Here is a 19,479-nt window from a genome sequence, read left to right on the forward strand (position 1 = left end):
TGTAGCAATTTATACAAGATAGTACATGTAAACTGGCACAAAGTACGATACAATAAAATTATTGTGTGAGCACAACTTTGATCATGCTCGACCAAGGATGAATCTTTGGGGTGGATGGGTATAAATCGCCCTGAAATTACATAACCAACTATTAAGATTTTTTTTTGTATGTATAACAAACTAGTAAGAAAACTATCATCACCACTTCAGACAATATAAAATAAACCGGACTACATAAATCTCGATAATTCGATTGATGCCTTTTGATGAGACAAATAAGCAATCTTAATTGTTTCCTCGATCACAAAAGCTTACTACTGCCAACATTATAAGATACACTGATATACAACAACACAGATTTTAGCCTTTGGTTGCCCTTTCATTGCCATGAAGGACCTGCATTGCATCCACATGCACGCACGCGATTTGGTGTTACCAAGCTGAGCACTAGGGTGAAGACCATTAACAGGCCCGGCTAGCTAGTTTTCCCCGCACCTGTCCACATTAAGATTTGAACTGGATGAGATACAGTATATGACTACGCATGCATGCATCCAGCTGAGTTGGGTTTTCCACTATCACAGCCAGTCAGTCAATAGGCATGCAATACCAACACATTGTTAAATAGGTTAACTGAACAATTACCTGGCGCATAGAAACTCTTGAAAGAATGACAGGAACTAATATCACCGGCTTCACAAAGTATCCTTGATTACATTGAGTTAAGTTTAACCATATAGACACTGCTTTTCGCACGTAAAAATATTCCATCAGTATCCTCAACATATCCTACTATAAATTTCAAGTATACTATCCCTCCTTCAACCAGAGGAGGTAACCCAAGAATGTTATCTATATCAATGGTCTTCCACAGCACCCAGGTGGCAACACCATGACAATTGATCTTCCTCTGCCACATTTCAATGTTATGGTAATGGTAAGACATCATGGCGACACCAACTGCGCCATCAACGCACGTATACCCTCCTTCACAAACTTAAATGACCAATAAACAACATTACCAACTAGGGTACTAATATAACCGCCAAAACAATCTCGATAGTTAACATCTGCTTCGATGATATCAGCACATGTGTCGTTCTCGGAAGAATAAACAGAGGCAAGAGGTCGACCATCCATAGGCGTGTAAGCAGCAAGACTATCTTAAAGAGGGTGGAGTGGCAATAGTTGTGCACGTGGCCACGGTCACGGGCAGCGCAGAACACCGCCCCATGGATGTAGCCGCACTTGAAATCGGGTGGAATTGGCAACATGGTGCTGATTACCGGTGATGGGGTCACACACGAGGACCTCGGTGCACAAACGGTGTAAGATGAGGACAAGGCCGTGCCGGCACCCGAGCAGCCGGCCCGACAAGTTGCCTGACTGGCAGGTTGAGCCGCCCATAAGGGATGTGGTCTGGAGCGGGTAGGACGGAAGTGAATATGATCTTATCGTCGTGATGGAAGAAGACGCCGAGGAAGGGCGGGTTCCGGTGATGTGCATAGAAGCAGCAGAGAAATCTAGAGTCGGTGACAAGGCGTCGCCAGCGCTTGCAGACGGCGGAGACACGCGGGAGGGAGGACGGCTGGGGAGGGAGGCGGATGAGGATCTCCTGGAGCATGTCGTTATCTTCCAGCGCCGCCGGCGGGAATTGCCGTGGCGGCAGATCATGGCGGCGCCCTCCTCGCTAGCGCCGGTCTGGACTTTTGGGACCAAGGGATCGATCTGGGGGCTGGAGACGGTTCATGGTCACGCGGGAAGGAAGGAAACACGCACGTGTACTAAGAGGGTGTTTGTTTCCAGGGACTTATTGGTTTAGGGACTTAAAAAAGTCCTTATAAGTCCCATCTAAACCAAACAGGAGGGACTTATAGGAACTTAAAGTGGGCATTTGGGACTTATGAAATAAGACTCACAAGGAGGGACTTATAGGGACTTATAGTTGTAATATGGTCTTATAGGGACTTATAAGTCCCAGGAACCAAACAGGTAGGGACTTTTTAAGGACTTGGGACTTATAAGTTTGGACTAAAAAAAGTAGTAGGACTTATGAACCAAACAGGGCCTAATCCAGTGCCTTATATATGTCATGCTTTCTTTTGCCAAGTGATGGTGCAAACGACACTTGGTCAATTTCTTACGCTACAAGACAGATGCTGGTAGAGATTGTTCACACCAAGCAAGTTCTTTTCACCGAAGAACGGCTTGTAAACTATGGAAGACGGCAGAGTGAGCGATGGCGGCAATGAAAGCCCACAGACAATGCTTCTTTCCACCACCCACGGTCCATAAGCCCATTTTTCTGTCACGAGCTCTACTTTTTTTGAGACATGCCATGAGCTCCGCTAAATAATCTGAAAAATCATCAGTGTTATTCTTGGGCGAATAAAAAAAAATCAGACCAGGGGTCTCGTCTCTGAATCCCTGGTTGATTAGGGCGTCCCTATATCTCACCTTCAGCGAGACAGAAGGAATCCCTCGCTGACGGGTGGCTTGAGTTGGGCCGGCCCAGGCACGCCGGAACAAAAGCCTCGTTTTCTGTTTATTTTTTTCATGTTTTTCCTTTTTGTTTCTTCCTTTTTTATTTAAATTTTTTTTATACTTTCAAATGTTCTAAATAAATTTTATTTAAAAATCATTCTACGTTAAACATTTGAAAGACGTTGACTGAAGCATTTGAAAAATGTTAAATATGTATAGAGAAATGTATTCACATATAAAAAAATGTATAAAAATGTGTATGGAACAATTTGAACATGTGTTTAAAAAACTTTAATCAAGCATTAGAAACAATCTTGGACAAGTGTTTGAAAAATGTTAATCAAGCATTTGGGAAATGTTAAATTTGTATAGAAAAAAATATTGACCATTTATTAAAAATTTGATCATGTATATAAAAATGTTAATCAAGCACTTGAAAAAAATTGAACAAGTATTTAAAAAATGTTAATCAAGCCTTTGAAAAATTTAAATGTGCATAGAAGTTGTTTTGGCCATGTATTAAAAAATGATGATTTTTTTTATCATGAACTCCCTCTGTTCCTTGATATAAGGTATATAGATTTTTGAGAAAAAGTCTGAAATATAAGGTGTATTGCGTTGCACCACTCGTTTGGATACTTTTTTTTAGGGATTTGATTACATTTTCTTATATCATGTAAGCTTCTTTATTTTCTCGTGTCAATTAGTCATGTGTAATCTCACTCGAACATTTGAAAAAAATGTTGAACAGGTATTTGAAAAAAAAAACTAATCAAGCATTTGAAAAAGCTAAATGAGCTTAGAAAAAAAATGTTGACCATGTGTTAAAAAAGTTAAATATTTCATTAAAAAATGTTAATGAAGCATTTGAAAAATGAGTGTGCACAGAAAAAACTGTTGACCATGTGTTAGAAATGATAATCTTGTATTTGAAAAATGTTAATCAAGCATTGGGAAAAGTTTAAAAATGTGCATAGGAAAAATGATGACCATTCAAAAAATGTTAATGTTGTGTTTAAAAATGTTAATCAAGCTTCATTGCCGCATATCTTACTTATTGGAAAAAAACGACGTCATCGTCTTCACTGCCGGTAAGAAGCCCCAAGTCTTGCCTTGGACGGCCTACATCCAACCATGGCCGCCACCGGGAGGTAGGCAGATTCGATTCGCTGGAGGCCAAAACCGCATTCTCGCAGGAAGCTGTTGTAGTTGTCTGGCCTCAACCCTCCGCTGGACAGTAGGCAGCCGTCGCCAAGGCAACATGCTTATGTTGTGCCGCCATGTCGATGCACCACGAGAGAAAGCAGCCGCCGCCTGGACGCCACCGTCCCGAGCCGGGGAAGAAAGGCCCCGCTCAAACATGCGTGCATCCACCATTTTTGTCCTAGGCTTTGGCCGACTGCATCCTTCGGCGACACAATGGGTATTAGAGATGGGTATCAAAATGCTGGCCCCTCGAATGGAAACCGCAACGCCCCACAGTGGCGACAGTCCGCAACCTTTCTTAGGACATGGTGCCTTGTAGGTAGGTTTCGGTATATGAAGACATCGGTATTTGCTACGGGTACTGCTCGGGTAGGATGTTGTCCAATTTGGTACGATTCAAAAGCAACATCTAGCACAGGACAACACATGTATTTTATCAGTAAATACCCATAACATGTGCATTTTAGATTGCTAAATTAGAAAATACGCAATGCACATACCCTGATCCATAAAAATTCTAGCTTCTTCATCAGGCTCATGGTATGCAGCTTCTCCATTATGCAATGGCTCCAAGCAGTCTAGTAGGGAATATATTGGTCATACAGAAATGACTCAAATTTATGTATGATGACCTTTATGTGTGTATGATAGTATATTATACAATATACCTTGTAAATTGTCTAGTTCAACAACAGGTTCAAAAATCCCATATGGATCATCTTTCTGGTCATTGCACACTATGAAAAATCATAAGATTAGTAGAGCATAAGCATGCTAGATCTTCAAAATCCCATATCATTAGTAGTGTTATTAGTACCTAGTGGATCCAGTTGCACAGGCCGGATCGTATCATATTGTGGCGTATTTTGAAGTTGGTTGGATCCGCTAAAAGGTTGTATACCTGAAGAAGCAATCGAAAATCAGGGAGTTTTTATCAAATATACACTTTGGGCACCCCAATCATAACTATACGGACGAACTAACCAGCATGCTCAGTTGTGCAATCTGGCTCACGTATTATGCTCATTTGTGGTACCTGAACTCCAGAAATTTGGGTGGGAGGTCCTGCATGTACAATTAATTTTTGCATAGAAGATGATTACAATCAGAATAGTGGCTGGACCGGAAGGCAAAGCCAGTTAAATCTACCTCGTGCAATATCTCTGAGGAGGCTTTGCATTTTATGTACTTGAGGCCTAACAATAGTTCCTTTTGAGCTTCCTGCTATTAGTTGTCTCTGATACGCATCATTCCTGTGCAACCAATTGGATTCATCATCGCAGGTTAAATAATTTTCCTTGTCGTGAGGGATTTGTTCATGAGATGAAATTTGTATATTTGACAAGCCTGCCATAAAATTGCAGCACCACATGAGTACCCATTTGTTCTGGCATGTTCGATGAGGTGTGAACATGCAATCAATATTTCATGGTACACCCGAACCTATCAATTTATGTAGCTGGGTGACACCGGATTGTCCTGTAGGTGGTGTTTGCGACACAGTGTTATCATCGTTGAGGCCAGTAGTAATCTTTCTCTTTTCACGGGATAGGCGTTGTCGTTTTAATATCTCATCCCTATTTTGTGCATACCGCTCCCTGTCCCTTTGCCTCCTCAACTCCTTAGGGTCTGCATATATGTGTAATAAAGTTAATTAGTATGAACACATAGGGCTATATATAATTTGTTGATCAGCATTACCGATGTACATGGGCACCGACGAGGAGACGGCAGTTATGGTGAGGTCAGATCAGGTGAGGATTCATGCGCCCTTAGCAGGTGAGCTCCATCCTATTCCTGCCCCTGGAATGGAGGCTGCCCCTTAGCAGATGCTTGATGCAGTTTGTGTCGACAACTGAATTAATTAGGTCCACCGAATTCATTCAGATGCAATCTTCGTTGTTCCTTTCTTTGTTTCGAGGAGGGTAAAACTAATGCAGATGGAAAAGAAACAAAAAGTAAGCCATTTTATTCATGTTCTAAAAAAAACAATCTTCACTGACTTTCTTCATATTGATGTGCCACCACCAGGTCCGCCAACACCACAGGGTGTGTAGTTCATGAATTCTTCTACTTCTACACAGTATGCAAACTAGCTACTGAGATTCAAACCGGTGAACCTTCTGTTTAACAACTTAAAACATAAACCCAAGTGTTTCTATCTTGTCGCTCATCTCATGTTTGCAGAACCACTACTTTGATATAACCGCCGACTGATACCCAACTGAGTAGAAACCTTGCTTGCCTCGGTTTACTACCTCACGCCAACAAATACTCTTTGATTGAGTAACATCAAAAGATGAGTAAATGAGCACTTAGTTCTTATTAGATACAACTATAGCTTAGGCCGGCAGCTTCGGCCACTTGTTGTATTTATAACCATTTGATTAGTGAGTGCGCTACAGAACACAGGGCACCTGTTACATTTTTCAGCAAGTTGAGCTCAGCTCAAATTGAAAAACGCAACTAGCTACTCCCTCCGTTCCGAAATAGTACAAAGTTGAGTCATCTATTTCGGAACGGAGGGAGTAGATCAGATCACTATGGTCAAGTCAGGTTAGTATTCTCACGCCCCTGGCTCCATGTAAGGGAGGTTGGTGTTGGTGGCAGGGGAGACCCATTCCCCTTAGCAGAGTTTGCTGGCTTCACTGTGCCTGAGGCAGTAGTCAGTTAACCTATCTATGTCCAGGCAATTTGTTCCATGTAACCACTGATTCTTGCCTTGACAACTCAATTTGGGTCACCAAGAGCGGGGAAAAACCCATCCGATTCAGATGCAATCTTTCTTTTTTTTTTGAGGAGGATGAAACATGTTAGTTACCTATGTTTACTTTGTGCGAGCGGTAAAACGTCTTGCCCTTGTCGAGGCGACGTGTTCATGTTATATAGCAGGGGAGCCGAAACCCTAGATGGCTTACATGCGGTTTGAGAGAGAGATAAGCGAGAATCTAGGATACATCTTGTGAGAGAAGAAAGGTTGAGATGGTTACAAGAATACCTCAATGCAAACTACCTCCTAACCTTATCTCTAATATACCTAGCCTTATCTCTAATATGCCGCATATGATGGTGTTTAACACCCCCCCTTAATCACAACTTCAAGAGGTTGAGATTATGCTTAAAATCTTCAAAGCTTTTGATAGGCAAGGCTTTAGTAAACCCATCTGCAACTTGATCTCTGGAGTGAATGAACCGAATATCAAGCTGTTTCAGTGCAACTATTTCTCTGACAAAATGAAAGTCTATCTCTATGTGCTTTGTTCTGGCATGAAAGACTGGATTTGCAGACAAGTAGGTGGCACCAAGGTTATCACACCACAAACATGGAGTTTGAGAACTTCGAATACCAAGTTCTTTTAGCATTGATTGGACCCATATGATTTCAGCTGTAGCATTTGCTAATGCCTTGTACTCTGCCTCTGTGCTAGACCTAGACACTGTGGCATGTTTTCTTGCGCACCATGAAATCAAGTTTGGTGCAAAAAATATTGCAAATCCACCAGTGGAGCGTCTGTCATCCAGACAACCTGCCCAATCAGAATCAGAGAAAGCACTAACAAGAGTTGAGGATGACTTGCTGAAGTTGAGACCAATGCTCAAAGTATGTTTGACATATCTGACAATGCGTTTTGCAGCAGTCCAATGCACAGTGGTGGGAGCATGCAGAAACTGACATACCTTGTTGACAGCAAATGAGATATCAGGCCTTGTTAAAGTCAAGTACTATAATGCACCTACCAAACTCCTGTACTTTGTACTATCCTCTTGATTCAAGAGGTGCCCTTCTATGAGAGATAGCTTTTCTGAGCTAGATAATGGAGTGAAAGAGGGTTTACAACCTTGCAAGCCTGCCTTTCTTACCAAATCGGTTGCATACTTCTCTAGAGAGAGATGAAGTCCATCCTTGTGTTTCTTCACCTCAATCCCAAGGAAAAAATGCAAATCTCCAAGATCCTTGAGAGCAAATTCTGCACTTAAATCCTTCAACAATGATGCAATGGCCTCACTAGATGATCTTGTAACAATAATATCATCAACATAGATGAGAACAAATATGCATGTATTGAGCTTATTGTAAATAAACAGTGAGGTGTCTGACTTGGAAGGGACAAAACCAAGTGATTGCATCTTGTGACTAAGACGGGAATACCACGCCCTTGGAGCCTGCTTCAAGCCATAGAGTGCTTTATCAAGTTTGCACACAAACGAGGGATTAGACTTGCTCTCAAACCCAGGAGGTTGTTTCATATACACCTCTTCTTCAAGAACACCATGAAGAAACGCGTTCTGGACATCTAGCTGTCTGAGACTCCATCCTCCGGATACAGCAATAGATAGAACAAGGCGAATGGTGGCAGCTTTTACAACTGGACTAAATGTATCCTCATAATCAATACCATATCTTTGCTTAAAACCTTTTGCAACAAGCCTAGCCTTGTATCTATCAATAGTTCCATCAGATTTCCTTTTAACTCTGAACACCCACTTGCAATCTATAAGATTTTTACCTTGCCGTGGGGGAACCAAATGCCATGTTTCATTTTTCTTCAGTGCCACATATTCTTCCATCATTGCTTTTCTCCACTTTTCATCTCCAAGTGCCTCATCCAGAGTTCTTGGTTCGGCATGTTCATCTGTAGAACAAACGAGGCCATATTTGCTTAGATTTTCGTAGTTAAGGGGTTGAGTTACACCTTTTTGTAGCCGTGTGAGCCGCCTAGGCTGTACTGCAGAATCAGCGGGCGCAGAAGATCCAGAGCCGTGCACAGGAGTCCCTGGTGCAGGCGATCCCGAGGCAGATTCGCCTGACATCCGCACCGGATCCTTTGTGGTTTCAACACGTGACGGCGAGGTTATATCAGCCGCAGAAGATCCTGGCCCACCTCCTGACGCACCGGCGGGCTCATCATGAGCCAATGATTGCGTGGGGCCACGAGAATCAGCACCGAAGCCCGCGCCCTCCTGGCTGGTCGGGTCAGCACTGGAACCCGCACCCGCGCCGGTCGGCCGCGCCTGGGCCCGCCGCTTGTAGCATTGCGGTTGGTCGGGGAAGCGCACGCCGCCCGCTCCACTGGGATGCCGCCGCGTAGCATCGGGGGCGCCACCAGCCGGGGCCTGGTCCACACGCGTGGCAGATTCCGTCGCAGGCCGGTCTGGCGCGTCTGCCAGCGCAGATCCTGGCACGGATCTGCTGAACTGCAGCTGGTTTGGCGCCGATCCCAAGGAGGATTTGTTCCCCAAATCTGGACACGGCAAATATGGCACTTGGGAGCCATTTTCTTCATCATTTTTTTCGCTGGTTGTTCCTGCAACGTCACAAGAGAACTCGGGTGCACCATTAGGAGGGTTAGTCGACATTGAATCATCACAAGTAATTCCACCATGATCAAGGCCGGTGAGAGAAGAGGGTAGAAGTAGAATTTCTTTGGAAGTAAGGCACCGGCGTTGGGATGAAGATCAGCGAAAGGAAACTCTGTTTCCTCAAAAACAACGTCACGGGAGATATAAACTTGGACCGTAGACACATCTAGGCACTTGACACCTTTGTGTTGGGCACTATACCCAAGAAATACACATTGCTTTGATCGAAACATAAGTTTGCGTTGATTGTATGGACGAAAATTAGGCCAACATGCACACGCAAAAACACGTAGCGACGTGTAATCAGGTTTGGTGTGGAGTAGCCGTTCTACTGGAGTTTCATTATTAATAACGCGACTAGGAAGCATATTAATGATGTGAATGGCAGTGAGAAAAGCTTCATCCCAGAATTTCAAAGGCATGGAGGCGCCAGCTAAGAGAGCTAGGCCGACCTCAACAATGTGCCTGTGCTTGCGTTCAGTAGAGCCGTTTTGTTGGTGAGCGTGGGGGCATGACACATGGTGAGAGATGCCGAGAGTTTGAAAGAAAGAGTTTAATTTCTCGTACTCTCCGCCCCAGTCTGATTGGACAACAAGTATCTTGCTGTCAAATTGGCGTTTAACGAGTGCTTGAAAGTTCTTAAAAACTTGAAAGACATTGGATCTTTTCTTAAGAAGATAAATCAAGGAGAATTTATTGTAGTCATCGATAAAACTCACGTAGTGTGTATGTCTACCTACTGAGTTGGGGGCAGGACCCCAAACATCTGAAAAAATTAATTGCAAGGGTTTGGTAGACACACTAGTGGATATGGGATAAGGTAGCTGATGACTCTTAGCTCGTTGACAGGAATCACAAATAGTTTCAATATTGCGCTCACCAACAAACGGGAGCTTATTCTAGTAATTTTTCAACTAAAGAAAAAGAAGCATGTCCTAAACGATCATGCCATCATGTGGATGAAAGCTTGATAGCACTACAAGCTTGTTTATTCAGTCTCCTAAGCTCCGGAATCAACGGGTAGAGTCCACGAACGCATCTACCTCGATAGATAATTCTCTTCGTCACCTGATCCTTGATCAAAAAGAAGTAAGGGTGAAACTCAAGGAAGACATGATTATTAAGAGCAATTCTATGGACGGAGAGAAGACTTTTGTTGGCATTAGGAACATGCAAAATGTTCCTAAGATGGATTTTACGAGAAGGGGTACTAAAACTTGAATGACCAATGTGACGGATCTCCATACCTTCACCACTAGCCCTGTGGATTTGATCCTTGCCGCGGTATTTCTCCTTCATGGTCACCTTCTCGAGCTCGTTGGTGATGTGGTTGGTGGCGCCGCTGTCGACATACCAGTTGGTGTCGATGCCGTAGGAGCCATCTGCAGCCGCCGCCACATTGTCATCATCTTGAGAGGAGTCGTCATCCTCTTCATAGCGGTACCAGCAATCTTTTGCTGTGTGCCCCAACTTGCCACATATTTGGCAGCAAGGAGCATCAGGGCGTGCACGAGGGTTGCCGCCGCCACGGCGAGTGCGGTTGTTGGAGGAACCACGCCCGCCGCCATTGCGGGAGTTGGAGCCGCCGCCGTTTCCGCCTCCACTGGACCTCCCCCTGCCACGGGAGGAGCCGCCGCGCCGAGAGGAGCCGCCACGACCGCGAGAGGCCGAGTTGGCAGAGGATTTGAAGCCGCCGCCGCTAGACTCGTGGAAGTGCACCATCCTCTGATCAAAGTTGGAGAGCATAGCGAACAGCTCGTCGAGGGTGACCGGGGTCACGCGAGCGTCCAGAGCAGAGATCAGAGGCTGGTAGTCAGCATCGAGCCCGTGGATGATGTAGGAGATGAGCTCATCGTCGAGGATCGCCTTGCCCGCCGCGGCCAGCTCGTCGGCGTAGCCACGCATGGTGGCGAAGTAGGAGGCGACGGAGAGGTTGCCCTTCTGCGCATTGATGAGAGAGGTGCGAATATTGTTGATGCGACTCACCAATTGTGACGAGTACATGCCGGCAAGCGTTGTCCATAGCGCGCCCGCGGTGGTGACCGTGGTCACCGTGAGGAGTACCTCCTTTGTGAGGTTGCCTAGCAGGTAGCCAAGGACCTGCCGGTCCTCCCGGACCCAGATTGGGTGGAGAGGGTTGGGCGTTGAAGTCTTCTTGCCTTCCTTGTCGGTGGTGACGAGCAGCTTTGCCGGCTCCGGTTGGGTGCCGTCGACGTAGCCGAAGACCCCGGCAACTCGCAGTTGGGGGATCATCTGCGTGCGCCATAGCACGTAGTTCGTGCGGGATAGCTTCTCGGTGACCTGGCCATTGAGACTAGCCGGGAGGGAAGCGCCGGAGGAGGAAGACATGGTAGCTTTGGCACAGATGGTTTTTGGTAGCTAGATGAGTTGAAGAAGAGGGGCTCTGATTACCATGTGCGAGCGGTAAAACGTCTTGCCCTTGTCGAGGCGACGTGTTCATGTTATATAGCAGGGGAGCCGAAACCCTAGATGGCTTACATGTGGTTTGAGAGAGAGAGAGAGAGATAAGCGAGAATCTAGGATACATCTTGTGAGAGAAGAAAGGAGGAGATGGTTACAAGAATATCTCAATACAAACTACCTCCTAACCTTATCTCTAATATACCTAGCCTTATCTCTAATATGCCGCATATGATGGTGTTTAACATACTTCATTATGCCTTGAGGCAGTTAGTTGACCTCTCACCTATGTTCATGCAGGGATGTAGCCTACCTGCTCCAGCTTGTTCTTGGAAACCATCAAAGGCCATTGATGGTGATGGAAAAAAAGAAGGAGAAGCAGGTAAAGTGACCTATGTTCAGGCCCACTTCCTCTGTATTTCACAATGTCATGTTCTGTCTTCATTGTTGTTCCTTTAATGCACATCATATTACCCATTTGCAATTGCCAATTGCCATACATGTCCTGTAAATTGAAGGCATATGAGATCGTAATTTTATTATTCCTTTCAGAACTGGAGCGATGTTTCTTGGAAATCACAAAAGGACCAGTGATGGTAATGGAAAAGAAAGAAACAAACAAAAAAAGAGAAGCAGGTAAGATGACCTACCATTTCATTGTTAAAAAACATGAGTGGATGGGCACTTGCTTTTTATTAACTATAGCTTACGCGTCCGCTTCATGTATTTAATCATCGTTTGATTAGTGAGTGCGCTACAGACTGTGGGTACCGGTTAATTTTTCAGCAAGTTGGGCTCAGCTTAAATTAAAAAATGCGAGTGGCTGGATCAGATCCATTCATGTCTTGTTGACCCCCATTGGAGAGTCACGAGTCCTATTTCTCTTACGGTCTAGTGCTGCCTCCGATTCGCCTCTCCTGCGATCTCCCATCCTCCTTCATCGCCGCACTGTTTCCCACAATAACTAGCTTCCGTCATCATCCTTCACCTCTTCATCTGTGTAAGCTTTCTGCCCTTCATTTTCTTTCTTGTGTGAGGTAGTCTTCATTCAAATACATATTCTCCTGCAAAATCAGGAAGAATAATCAGCTTGTAGCGGCTTATCTGTTCACTGATTTATCTCCCTGTTTCCCGCTCTGCAGGTTTTCTACCTTTGATTTCCACTCCCATTCCATTCATCGCCGCACCGGCTGCAGAAGTCCGTCAACACCGCACCTCTTCATCTGTGTAAGCTCTCTCCCATCTGTTTTCTGTCTTGGCAGTTTTAGTCTTCTGCTTGCTCTTTTCTTCTTCAAATACATCCACTAGCACAAAAGCAAGAAGAAGAATCAGCTTGCAGTGGCTCTGTTTACTATATGTTCTGTGTTGCAGCTCACTGATTCATCTCCCTGTTTCCCGCTCCTGCAGGTTTTCCATCTATTGCTACTCCAGAGGCCATCATTATTCGCTTCATTTTTCATCCTAGTGATCCCCTCCCCCAACCACCATCCAAACAGAAGATTCTGTTAACACACACAAATCTGCCTTTAGAGTAATTTTACCTATTAACCATCTTTGCTCTGTTATATTCCCTATTTTCATTCCTCAAAAAAGAAAAAAATCCCAATTTTCCCACCGTGTCTCTTACTACGTCCAATAAAGAAAAAGTAAGAGATTCATCCTTCCCCTCGTCCCACGGCGTGCTTTCCATGGCGGAAGTGGCACTGGCTGTGGCTGGTGTACGGGCTGGCTTACAGTTGGTGGTATCACCAATTTTAAAGAAGCTCCTAGCTGACCCTGCAAGGTGTCTTGGTGTGGACATGGTGAGTGAGCTCCATGAACTGGAGACCAACATCATGCCGCAGTTTGCTCTACTGGTTGAAGCAGCTAACAAGAGCCCACACAGGCCAATGTTGGACAACTGGGTCCAGCAGCTCAAAGACGCCTTCTGTAAAGCTGAGGACCTACTAGATGAGCATGAGTACAACATCCTCAAGCGTGAAGCAGAGAAGGGGAAGGACTCTTTGATAGAACATGCATCTTCCAGTGGTACTATTATGAAGCATGTGCATACTGTGTCGAGCAGGCTGTCCAATCTGCGCCCAAAGAACAAAAAGCTACTCGACCAGCTCAAGGAACTGAAGCTCATACTTGCGAAAGCCAAGGGCCTCCGGGAACTGCTTTGCTTACCTACTGGGGCCTCCGCAATGCCAGCAGCTGTTATTCGAGCGGCCACATCAATAGCACCTCCGAAAGTGATTGGTCGTGACAAGGACCGCGATGATATTACAGATATTCTTACCAAGCCGATTGCTGTTGAGTCAGATACAAGTAGGTTTTCTGGTCTAGCCATTGTTGGACTTGGAGGCATGGGAAAATCCACCTTGGTGCAGTATGTTTACAATGACAAGAGGGTAAAAGAACATTTTCAGGTCAGGATGTGGGTTTGCATCTCGCGCAAACTTGATGTTATTGGCCATACACGGTTGATTATTGAATCAGCAAAAGGAGGGCAGTGTCCATCTGTTGATAATCTTGATACTCTCCAATGCATATTGAGGGACATACTGGAAAAATCAAAGAGATTCCTGCTTGTGTTGGATGATGTCTGGTTCGAAAAAAAGAGCAATGAGGACTGGGAGCAACTACTGGCTCCTCTAGTTTCTCGACACACAGGAAGCAAAGTTTTGGTAACTTCTCGATCTGAGACACTTCCAGCTGCTCTTTACTGTAAGGAAATTATTATTTTGAAAGAGATGGAAAACACTGATATCTTAGCACTCTTGAAGGAACATGCCTTTTCTGGTGCAGCAATTGGAGACCAGAGGTTGCATGAGCAGCTAGAAACGATTGCAGGGAAGCTTGCTAAAAGACTTGGAAGATCTCCACTGGCAGCAAAAACTGTGGGTTCACAACTAAGCAGGAAAAAGGATAAGGCAACATGGGAAGATGCTCTAAGGATTGACAACTTAAGTGATCCCAGTAGAGCACTTTTGTGGAGTTACGAGAAGTTAGATCCAAGTCTGCAGAGGTGTTTCCTGTATTGCAGTTTACACCCAAAAGGCCACTGCTATAAAAGGGATAAGTTGGTTTGCATGTGGGTAGGAGAGGGACTTATTGATTCGTGCAATGTGAACAAGAGAACGGAAGATATTGGGAGGGACTGCTTTGATGAGATGCTCTCAGTTTCATTCTTTCAACCCGTTTACAGAGGTGACGAAGTTATGCACTGGTATGTTATGCATGACCTCGTTCATGATTTGGCCGAGTCATTGTCTAAAGAAGTCTGCTTCAGATTAGAAGATGATAAGATGGCAACAATACCACACACTGTTCGACATCTATCTGTTTGTGTTAAGAGTTTGAAGCAACATAAGCACTCTATCTGCATGCTACATCATTTACGTAGCTTTGTCTGCATTAAACCACTTACAGATGATGCAAGAGACATTTTCCAGCAGGTGCTGCAGAATTTGAAGAAGTGACGTGTACTTATTCTGCAGTTCTACAACAGCAGCAAACTGCCTGATTCTGTTGGTGAATTGAAGCACCTTTGTTACTTGGACGTTGTCCGTACTTCAATCTCTGAATTGCCTGGATCATTGTGTGCTCTTCACCACTTGCAATTACTTCATTTTAGCGCCGATGTTAAAATTTTGCCTGAAAAACTATTCACTTTAAGTAAGTTGAGATATCTTGAAGGTGGTCAAATCCCTTACATTGGCAAGTTAACTTCGCTCCAACATCTCAACAAATTTTGTGTACAAAAGCAAATGGGCTATGAGGTGCGACAGCTGAAAGACCTGAACAACCTTGGAGGCAGTTTAAGTGTCTCAAATCTTGAGAATGTTGCTGGGAAGGATCAAGCCTTAGAAGCAAAGCTACATCAGAAAAATCATCTCGGGAGATTGCACCTTGAATGGAGTGAAGAAAATGACATGACTGAACCTGATAGCTTACATTTGGAAACCCTGGAAGGTCTGGTGCCACCACCGCAAATAAGGGGCCTTACTATCAAAGGTTACAGATGTGCAGAATACCCAGGCTGGTTACTTGAGGATTCTTATTTCCAGAATTTGGAATCATTTGCCCTTGTTAATTGCAGTGCCTTAGAAATCCTACCATCGAATGCCGCTCTCTTTGGGAATTGCTCCTCACTTCGCCTCCAGAATGTCCCATACTTGAAGACATTACCTTCTCTTCCAGCTAGCCTTGAAGAGTTAGTGATTAGGAAATGCATATTGCTTATGTTTATTTCCAGCGATGAGCTAAAACAATATGACCAAAGGGAGAACACCGTGATGACATACAGCCTGAAGTCAAGGCTTTCTTCCACCTGGGAGGTGGATTCGGGATCAAAAATCAAGGACATACTGTTGTCAGAACATTCATCTCTGAAGCGCTTGATGAAATTGATGGATGTTGATATTTCTCATCTTGAAACCATTGAAAGTGCTCTAGAAAGAGAGGGGAGTGAAGTATTGGTGAAAGAGGATATCATCAACGCATGGATATGTTGCCATGTGGAGAGGATAAGACTCATATGTAAAAGGAACATTAGCCTACAACTGGTTCCACCATCAGGGCTTTGTCGGCTTGACCTTTATTCATGTGTCGTTACAGATGAAGCGTTAGCGGTTTGCCTTGTTGGTCTCACTGCATTGAGAAAATTTTCATTAAAAGAGATTATGACTTTGACTACACTTCCGTCACAGGATGTTCTCCAACAGTTGAGAAAGCTTGATGACTTGTGCATCGACTCGTGCTGGTGCCTTAGATCATTAGGGGGGCTGCGAGCTGTTACCACTCTTTCAGGATTTTCTTTATGGAGCTGCCCTTCTGTAGAGTTGACACATGGATCAGATTTTATGCCATTGTCCCTTGAGATACTCAGCATAAGACACTCTGTGGTTGGAGAAGATTTCTTTAGTAGTGACTTGCCGCACCTACGTCGTCTTTCGATGGATGCGTGCAGAAGCTCTTCATCATTGTCGATTGGTCATTTAACCTCCCTGGTAGACTTATCACTACGAAATTTACAAGACCTGTGCTTTCTTGAAGGGTTGTCTTCGCTGCAACTTAGGGCATCTCCAGCCGCGCTCCCAGGAAGGCCTCCCCAGGCGTTTTTCTTGCATCGGCGCCGAAAAATCGGTCCAGTCGCGCCCCCAGGAGCCCGATTTTCGCCGGCCTGGGCCGAAAACAGCGCCGGCGGACCCAGGCCGAACCCGGCGCGCTGGGGGGCGTCCGGGGGCGCCGGGCGAACTTTTTTGGCGCGAAAAAGCCGCTGGCCCGCCGCGTCAGCGACACGGCTCTCTTCTCGCCCCTTCGTCGTCCTCATCGCCTCGTTTCCCGCAGCGAATCAATGCCAAAGCTGCCGCGTTGCCGCGCCGGTCAGCCTGCGCCATTGATGCCTCACGGGCGGCGCAGTGACGGCCGGACGACGCGCGTCCCTCGCCCTCCCTCGCCCGCCACGCGTACACACGGCGGCCACGCGTACGGGCGGCGTCTCGGCCTATATAAGGCGCGCACCAGCGTGCTCGGCGATCACACTCTCTCGCCATCGTCGTTCCTCCCTCTCCTCTCTCTCGCCGTCTCCACCCATGGCCGAGCGCTTCCCTGGTGACGGCGCGGCGGCGAACGGCTTCGGCCGCCGCCATCTCCACGAAGACGAGGCTCGCCTCCTTTACGAGGTCGGGTACCCGGTGCCCGGCGCGTGGAGGATCAGCGTCGGCGGCGTGCCGGTGCCACCACCACCCACCGGGGCGGCGCGGCGTGCGGAGATCGCACGCATCCGCGCGTCCCTGCCGCGGGCAGCGAGGGAGGGGCCACGGTACGTCCCCGACAGCCCGCTCTGGGAGCCCTACTTCCGGCGCCGTCACGCCGAGCAGCTCGAGGCCACCAACGGCGTCGTGCCCTCCGGCAGGCTCAACTCCAATGGCCGGCGCCGGTGGTGGGGCGTGCCCGGGCGCACGTTGGAGGCCGTCCTCGAGTACATCGAGGGCGGCAACACGCCGCGCCTCCAGTACCCCGATCCCCCGTCCTTCTCACGCCGCCGGGGAAGCTCCTGGACCCCGAGGCGCATGGAGACCGGGGGGTCCTCCTCGTCGTCCGGCGGCTCGCCCTGCCTCCGCCCCGTCAAGCCGGAGCCCCAGGGCACGCCGGTCAGTGCCCGCACGCGCAGCTCCGGCGTCCGCATCGGCGCCAACGCCTCCCCACCCACCGACCGCTTCGTCCTCGTCAAGCCCAAGCCGGAGCGCGGCCTCCCCACGGAGTACGAGGAGATAGCCCGGCGCGGCATCTCCGACGAGGACGCCCTGCGGTGGGCGCGGGACGACTACCTCCGCGACGAGATGGTCCGGCAGCGCCGGGCCCTGCAGGAGATCGCCGCCCGCAAGCGTGGGCACGAGGACGAGCACGGCGTCATGGTCCTCGACAGCGACGACGACGACGACGCCCCCGGACCGTCCAACCCGCCGCGCCAACCGGGGGAGGGATGCAGCAGGGACGGCGGAGGCGCAGGCGGGGCCGGCGACGATGACGACGACGACGGCGGCGGCGACTACACGCGGTTCTACCGCCTCCTCGGCATGTAAACCGCGTGGGCGGGCGGCGAGGCGGGCGGCGAGGGAGACGGCGGGGTAGCCCGCGGAAGTTTTTTTCTTCTTTTGTAAAATATGTTTAAGTTTGAACGAACTCGCCGATGTTTGCGTTAAATTTCAGTCGTGTTTCCGCCGTATTTGAATTTTTAAAAAAAACATGGGCGCCGCGACTGGGGGGCATCACGTCCCCAGTGCGCGGTTTAGCGCCGGCGCGCCCCCAGGGGGCGATTTTTTGCCCCTCCCGGGGGGCCAACAGCTGGAGATGCCCTTAGCAGTGCACATTTTGGAGATCTCCCGAATCTTAGTATGACGTGCATCTCACGGTTGCAACTCTGTTCTCTCTATGTTAGCAGCTCCGTAATACTCAACCACATGCTCTCAGCTGAAGGTTTTACAGTTCCAGGAAATCTCGCTGTTGAAGATTGCAAGGAGCGATCCTTTTCATTTGAAAAATCAGTAGATTTCTCAACTGTCGAGTGCCTCTTATTTGCAAATTGTGAAATCAGTTCCTTGCCAGATCTGAAGTGCTTTTCATCTTTGAGGACACTCGGTATCTTTGGATGCCCCAATATGTCATCTTTACCTGATTTGCCATCCTCCCTCTACGACATATTGGTGCGTGGTTCTCAACTCCTGCTGAAGAGCTGCCAATCACCTGATGGAGAAAGCTGGCCAAAGATTGAGCATGTCCGCTCAAAATCTATTTATTAATCTTCATCCAGATTTGCAACTATGTAGAAATAGAAAGGTAAAGTCCTCATCTGCTCGCTCTGAAAGAGATGACGTTTTGTACCTTTTATTTCACAATTTTTTGATCTTTCAGTATGTTAGATGTATTTAAAAGTTCGCTTCATTAATTTTAAAGTTTCCCCTCTTCACTTATTTCGATCAGCAGGGCTCCAGGACACTGCACCTCGTCTCCACTGCCTGTCAGTGAGGTGGAGTGATTCTCTCAAGCTCTCAGCTTGCCGTTGACCCGTCATTTCAGTTTTATCGCCAAATTCTGCGATCACCGCCTTCGACGACTCCACCGTCTTTGCCAAGACGTGTATATAAATACATGTATTGTTATTATTATAAATGTTGTTTTGTTATCCTCATCTCATAGTGTTCATTTTGGTTGTTATTGTACTCGCTTCTATCTTTTGTATGGTGTGATGTACTTCTGGAGAGCACAATCTCCATATACAGTCTTACCTGGAGCCTGTGTGGCTTCTTTTGGATCGCAGCGGAGGCTGCCTTGTCCTTCGGTGCAGAATATGGAGGTTACCTATCTATAAATTATTCATTTGAGCCATTTATACTCGGTACAATTGATGTCTACTTCAGTGGGCTACTTCTATGGATACGCACGGTTTTTACATTGTCAACTGTTGGAGATCGCTCATTCTCAGCTGCATGCTGATATGTTTTGTGTGGTCAGATGTCT

General features: G+C 46.7%; 2 pseudogenes; one reads left to right on the forward strand and one right to left on the reverse strand.

Annotated features, from left to right (window-relative positions):
• Positions 1–475: 475 nt before the first annotated feature.
• LOC147962894 (uncharacterized) lies at positions 476–1,997 on the reverse strand (annotated as a pseudogene).
• A 9,774-nt stretch (positions 1,998–11,771) lies between these two features.
• On the forward strand, positions 11,772–19,329 carry LOC147962895 (disease resistance protein RGA2-like; annotated as a pseudogene).
• The last annotated feature ends 150 nt before the right edge of the window (positions 19,330–19,479 follow it).

This window comes from Triticum urartu, chromosome 7A (assembly GCF_056163025.1).
Source record: "Triticum urartu cultivar PI428250 chromosome 7A, HENAU_Tu73, whole genome shotgun sequence".
In the NCBI taxonomy this organism is placed as follows: Eukaryota; Viridiplantae; Streptophyta; class Magnoliopsida; order Poales; family Poaceae; genus Triticum; species Triticum urartu.